Genomic DNA, 7,344 nt, shown 5'->3' with positions numbered 1-7,344 from the left:
GAAATAAAGTTTCTATTCAAATGTAAGTGACATTGTGACTAAAATATTTATTTTCAAGGAATAACAATGCATTTTTGGAAAATGTGTTGTGAATGAACAGTGGCCAATAGAATACTCTTCCAGATAAACCTTATATCCTATGTTATTGCAAGATACGGACACAGGCATTCAGTAAAGTAGTCCTTATTGGTTTTCAACTTCTATTTGATGTAATTATCCTTTCATTGAAAGCTACTTAACTTCCTAATTCAGGAAAAGTTACAGTTACTTAAATATATGGCAAAGTTTAAATCATTTAAAATGTGCAACTATACACATCTGCGGATTTTTTTTAACTATTCCCCATAATGATATTCTAGAATTGGAACTGAAATCTTTGTCAATAAAAACATTATCTAAATGAATTCACTAAATTTGAAGGTTAGGGATTTTCTCCTTAACTGCAGTTTCTGTATGTTTGGGGGCATTGTTTTTGCTGTTGTTGTTCTTTTTTTCTTTTTAAGTTATACTGAGTTTCTCCTGGCGATTCTATGTGTATGTGTTTATAACGTTAAAGTGTGATGAGTGAATTTAACGTACTAAAAATTTATGGCATCTTTTCTGGAAAGATCATATACTATACAAGATATTCAAGTGATACAGACCCAGTCCTCAGTGTCTTTTCAACTGAAAGGAATCCAGTTTAGCACACTTCTCTTCCTGGGGTGGTTTATGCTGAACAAGCTTTGCTTTTACTTTTTTATGTTCTTCTACAGTAGCTTCATATTTCTCTTTCACTTATGCCACTTCTAGGCAAAGCAGCTCTATTTCTGGGTTTTCCAGTGTAGCAGCTCCTAAGAGATGCTTTTAAAAATCCCGAGCACTGGTGGGCTTCTCTGGCTCTTCATAATAGGCTACCTACACTTTCTTCAGTGTGTCCAGCACCCCAGACTTCTCCAAATACCTCCTGAACTGCTCCTGCTTCGAGTCGGCAACCATCTTGTGGGTTCCTCAAAGGGTATAGGCCTCTTCTCCAGCTCTATCCTCTGCAACACACACAGCTTAGCTTCTCTTCTAGGCTCCAGCTGTCTCTACTCTACTGTTCTCGGTGGTCATCCCATGGTACTGGCATCTCCAAAAGGCAGTTGTCACTTTCTTAAGTTGAGCTGCACTTACACCAATAGCCTCTCTTGGGCTCCCTCCAGTGATTCCAGCACTGCCACATTGATAGGACTCAGCTGTTCTCCATGACGCCTTCATGCACAATCTCATCATCTCTTCTCTTCACCTTCTCTCCCCTGTTGTTGTTGTTGTTGTTGTTTTTGGTTTTTTCTTTGTTTTTTTATTTTTGTTCTTAAAGGGAAGTTAAAATATTATCATAAGCAAAATGGATTGGATGTATCAAAATATCATGTCATTGATCCACGAAGAAAACTTAGTATTGTTTATATTTTTCTCCTGAGTTAATGAACTATAACAGAAAAAAAATTAGTTCTGGCAAAGATGGAGGTCTCTGGTGCCAGATATTCCATAATGACTTGCACAAATAGAAATAATATTTACATATGAAAATTTGTTCATGATATAAGCTAACAATCTATGCCACGAGTTTGTAAGGAAACATGACTTGTGATATACTTACCTTCTAAAATAAATTATAGTGCAACACTTAAGATGTAGAAACATCAAGCAGAACTTCCATCAATAGACTAAAACACAACCAGTAAACAAACAAACAAACAAAAAATTGCATTTTTCTTGTAGTCAGTAAATTCATAATACAGTTTTTATTTTTCCAAATGCACATAAATACAGTACAGTACATACAACAATTTAGGGTAAATTTCATTCTGTACTAGAAAAAGCAATCTCAACAAAATAAATAGAAAAGATTGTAAAATATCCTACAGTATACATAATTAAAACAGAATTGAAGATGAATCTGTCACAGAAAGCAAATGAAGATTCAAACACATTGAAATTAAACATTAATTTCAAGTTAATCACTCATTATATAAGTTTTAATGCAAGTTTAAAATATTTCAAATGAGTGCTTTACAAGTAATATTAAATTCAAGAGCTGTAACTGTTAGGATTCGGAATCACAGAGACTTTGATGATGTTAATAATCTCGCAAAAACAAAACCTATTCTTTCCTATAGATTAAGAAACCAAACTAAGAAACATTAGAAGAGAAGCGAAATCTCATCCAGAATCAAGAAAATAAATTAAATGCTTTTAGGATTCTAAAATATCATAAATTTGATTAAAGTGTAGCCAGAATAATCCAGAAAAGATACTATTACTTAAAAGGCAACAACTGTATATACAACATAGATTAAAATGAATATAACAATATTACTGAAATTACATGTTGATTGTAGTAATTTATGTTATGATACACTCTAAAGGTAAGATAATTGTAAAAATGAATTAGAGATGAGAGGATGTTGTGGTTTGCCCTGAAGTTATCTGTATTTTGATGCTAATTCCACTGCCCCAAGGACAGCTGCCTAGTCAGGACTCAGGAATCAGGAGACTTGATCAGAACCTTCTCCCCATTGAATTTGTAAAATACAGGTGAGAGACAGGCCTGTCATTGGAGGGGAAGGAAGGTTGGGCGGGAGGGAAGTTTGAAGGAAGGGGAGGAGACTGGAATGATAAGGAAGAGACTGAGGAGGAGAGGCAGAGAAGCAGTGGCAGTACAATGGAGGTTAATGTAGATCTCGCTCTGTGTATTTACAGGTTGTTATTAATGTTCCTAAGGGATGGATGGTACCGGGCTTTGTATGTTTAAGTGGGCAATTATATCTTATCAATTGGGTCTAAGATTATTGTGTTGTGTGTTCTCTCATGTGACAGTTTGAGTGTAGGAAAGTGTGCAGCAGCAGGAGACACTGGGCTGCCGCGGATTTGGGATGTGATTCCACCAAGATACCTAGCAGATATCTTGGGGCACTGCGGTGCCAGACCAAGCCAGGAAAAAGACAACTATACTTTTTTTATTTTTATATTTTTACAGCAACAGGAGGATACAGAAAAGGGCCAAGGAAGAATAGATAACCCAGTAAAGGCAATGTTGTCTAAAGATAACAAAATGGAAAATGAGCAAAAAACTTTGTTTAAAAAAAATGACGGGTGTTATTTTCTCCAAGTTTTGTTCAAGCACCTGAATATTTATTACAAAAATACATGCATTTGCTGTTGATCATCTGTCTCTGTCTATTTCTCTCTCTCTCTCTCTCTCTCTCTCTCTCTCTCTCTCTCTCTCTCTCTCTCTCTCCCCCCCACTCTCACTTTAACTCTCAGTCACATAGTAACTCTATCTTCCTTCCTGTCACATACTGTTCTCATCCCATCCCATGATTTCTTCTTTTTTACCTCTTCCCTTTGAACATAGAATCATTACTAAAATTTTTTAAATCAATCAAGCCAAACTGAGCAAACAAAAGCTATGTTTTATTGAAAATTTATATAACGTGGTGATTATATGATGTTAATATTTTCTAAAATATTTATTTTATTGTTTAATTCAAATAGCAGTTGTTCTAATCAGTGACTTTTGATAAATGTAAATAAATATTTTAAAATACACATATTTTAAATCCTTTTAAAAAATTAAGTACACAGTGATGTTATTGTTAGATTAATAAATATTCAGAGCACACAGTGGGTCTAGATACTTCATATAACAGTTCAATAGTCAAAAGAATCTTAAATTCTTTAAACTTAGAGAACACTAAATTCTACTCGTAGTTCAGTTCATTACGGAGGATAGACTTTATAAATGGTCTGAACACCTTTTTCTGCCTAAAATACATTTTCCAAACATTTTTCATAATTTTTCTACAGATGTTTTTATATTCATGGATATGGCTTACCTATGGATTTTCATTCTTTTGACTGAACAAACATTATACATCAGATCAATAATTATTATGAACTTTACATAATATGAGCACAACTGACGTATTGTTTACACTTTCCATACGTCATATGCTGACAATTTTTTTTAGCAAGTTAGAATATGAAATATAAAATAAAGTGATGCCATTTAAACATTGCAGGACCATTGTATGTGACCAACATAAAGTTGAATACATATTCTTTTCTAGTTTTACTAAACTGTTTTTTTTTCTTTTTTATCATTTCAACACATGTGTGGGATACACCTGACTTAAACAAGTTATTAAAAAAAAATCACGGGTTCTCCCTTAGGCCTTATTCCCCAGTTTCTTTGGGATTGTGGATTGTAGCATGAACCTGGGATGGGAGGAAGCTCTGGAGAGTCTACATGGGCGAGCCTAGCTAATATTCTTACTAGCAGGGGATTTGGAGACAGAAGTTGTCACCCAGAGCCAGATAGGACTTCCAGTGGTGGGAGGGGGGACATCAACTTCCACACAAAATGTTCAAACCAAAAATTGTCTTGCCTACAAGTTGGGCAGGGATAAAGATGAAGAAATGAAGGGAACGACAAACCAAAGACTACCTCAACTTGAGACCCATCCCACGTGAAAGAACCAACCCCTGAAACTATTAATGATACTCTGCTATGTTTGCAGGCAGGAACTTAGCAGGTGTACTGGAAACATAAGCAGAGATTCACAGCCAAACATCAGGCAGTGTTCAGGTAGTCTTGTGGAAAAGGGAGTGATGGTGCATAGTAGTGAGCAAACTGGAAGAATACCACAGGAAGACCTACAGCGTAAACTCATCTGGGGATATGAGGGCCCCACAGACTGGACCACCAAGCAAAGGGCATGCAGGGGTTGGACCTGGACCCTACACAATTGTAGCAGATGTGTAGCTTGGTGCTCACGTGAGTTCCCTAACAGTTGGAGCCGAAGCTGTCTGACTCTGTTGCCTGCCTTGAATCCCATTCTCCTACCTGGACTACTAACCTGGTTGTGCCTCAGTGGGAAAGGATATGCTTAGTACTGCTGGGACTAGGTGTCTCAGAGATGAGTGATACCCACGGATGGACATCCCCTTCTCTGAGACAAAGAAGTAAGTAATGGGACTGAGATTTATAAGGCTAGGACTGGGATGAGAAGGAGTAGAGGGGCTTTGATCTGGATGAAAAGTGAATAAATAATTTATTAGGAAAAAAAGGGGGGGAAAGAAACAAATTAAACCAAGTTGCTTTTTAAAAAGTGAAAGAAGCTCTCAACGGGAGACGCTAAAATATGACACCATTACTGGGGCTATAGGGCATTAAAGGGACCTATCATAACTACCTCAGAAAGAACCGACAAACAGCTGAAAGAGTCAGATGCAAATATGTACACCCAACCAATAAACAGAAGCTGCTGACCCCTCTGGTTGAATTAGGAAAACGCTGGAGGAAGCTAAGGAGGAGGGCGACCCTGCAGGAGGACCAGCAGTCTCAATTAACCTGGGCCCCCGAGATCTCTCAGACACTGGATCACCAATCAGGCAGCATACGCCAGCTGATATGAGGTCCTCAACAGAGAACTCCCGGGTCTGGGTTCAGTCAGAGAAGATGCACCTAACCCTCAAGAAAAGGTATGGAATGTGGAACTTCCAGGGGGAGGTGGACTAGGAGGGGAATTAAAATCTGGAGTGTAAAAATAAATAAATAAATGAGAGAAAGAAAGAAAGAAAGAAAGAAAGAAAGAAAGAAAGAAAGAAAGAAAGAAAGAAAGAAAGAAAGAAAATTCAAAAAAGAAGCAGAGCAAGCTAACTACAGGGAACATAGAAAAAGCCTCTGGGTTATTCCTCCTGTGTTTTTAAGAGGATTCTTTTGTTGTTTTTGCCCACTTTTTTTTTTTTCGGGACAGGGGACCGAACCCAGGACCTTGTGCTTCCTAGGCAAGCGCTCTACCACTGATTTTGCCCACTTTTTTATCTCGTAGGGTTAGAATGAGTTTCTCCCCTGAAGTGCATACTTTTGTTTCAACTTCACTGCTTATGACGTGTGGTCACACTGTACCTGTCAGTTCCTCTCCAGCTAAAAAGATCCTCGTGGGTGGACATGTGTGGTTATTAGGGAAATCTATACTGGTGCATTAATTTCTGCTATGACAGGGAAAATCTAACTGCAGCTTCAAGCATGCTGAGTCCTGTGGAGCATTGTAACTATTGGGATGTACAGATCTATTTTCCTTCGGTTCCTTGTGCTACCCTCCTTGCCTAGCCTGTCCAGACTTCTTTCAAAAGAAGTGTATCCATACCACTATCTCCCCTCTATCTCACGTTTCCTTGGATCCTCTAATATTATTTCTTTAGTAAATATTTTGTAAAGTGTAATCTTTAAAACTTTGGAAGGGAAATTTATTATTACTATTATTTTTTTTTTACTGAGAAGTCATTAGAATCTCTTGTAAACTTCTAATGTATTTTGTCAGTACCATCCAGAGATCCAATATAAAGTTTAATAATATACACCATATATTATATACATTTTCTCATAATGTACATATATATATACATACCTGTTTTTAATTTTATCCAACATTTTTACAACTGTAGCTTCTCAGCATTATTGTTTCTGAAAACTTCAGTGGTATGTATTCATTACAATTCTTTAAACTTGGTGTTGTTAAACTTCAGTAAATGTAGGAAACGGATCACTTCATTACCTTTAAGAGGCATTTCCTTGTGGTATATTTTAAGATGTTAAAATAGGACATGTTTACTAGGAAACTCAAATATTTAGTTCCTCTCAAATGAGAAGCCCAGAATAGATAAATTTAAACTTATATTCATCAATTAATGCTTCAGTAGTTTATCTTATTTGGAGATGATTTGTTTTAATGAATATTTATTATTTAATTTAAACTTGCTGTACCCTTCAGGTTTAAAGTTATCAACAAGATTTTTTTTTAGCATTTTTTAAAAAACGTTAAGCCAGCCTGGCTGTCATTCAAGTTATTTCTACTGCCAATGAATTTTGTAACAGATAATATGAGTTTATTTGAGTGTAAACTTAGGTCAAATAAAAGTTGTATATCTGCACCATTTGACCTAGATAGATTTGGACATTTATTAACGTTTAAATGGGAGCACATATTTTTATTTTTAACACTTGCTTATCACATTACTATAAAAAAGTTTCCTGGATGTTACTTAATTTTGAGGTAGCAAATTTATATCAATGTTACTTGAAATATATATTCTTAAAATTATTTTAACTACGAGTAATAATGGCCACAATACATTTTTACTTCTACGAATATATATATATACATATATATATATACCTTTTAAAAACAAGTTACACACTAAATATAATAATGCAGTAGTAGAAACACATAGCACTCGAAATGTAAATAAGAAATACTCAAGTTAATAAAAAATAGATTTCAAAATAATAATAATAATTTCAAAATAATAAAATTT

The 7,344-nt window shown here is 35.5% G+C and overlaps 1 pseudogene; it reads right to left on the bottom strand.

Moving 5' to 3' along the window:
* Positions 1-651: 651 nt before the first annotated feature.
* Mycbp-ps2 (Myc binding protein, pseudogene 2) lies at positions 652-978 on the bottom strand (annotated as a pseudogene).
* Positions 979-7,344: the final 6,366 nt, after the last annotated feature.

The sequence above is a fragment of the Rattus norvegicus genome, chromosome 11 (assembly GCF_036323735.1).
Source record: "Rattus norvegicus strain BN/NHsdMcwi chromosome 11, GRCr8, whole genome shotgun sequence".
NCBI classification, from domain to species: domain Eukaryota; kingdom Metazoa; phylum Chordata; class Mammalia; order Rodentia; family Muridae; genus Rattus; species Rattus norvegicus.
Note: the sequence above shows the minus strand (reverse complement) of the source record. Positions and strands in the feature narration are given on the sequence as shown.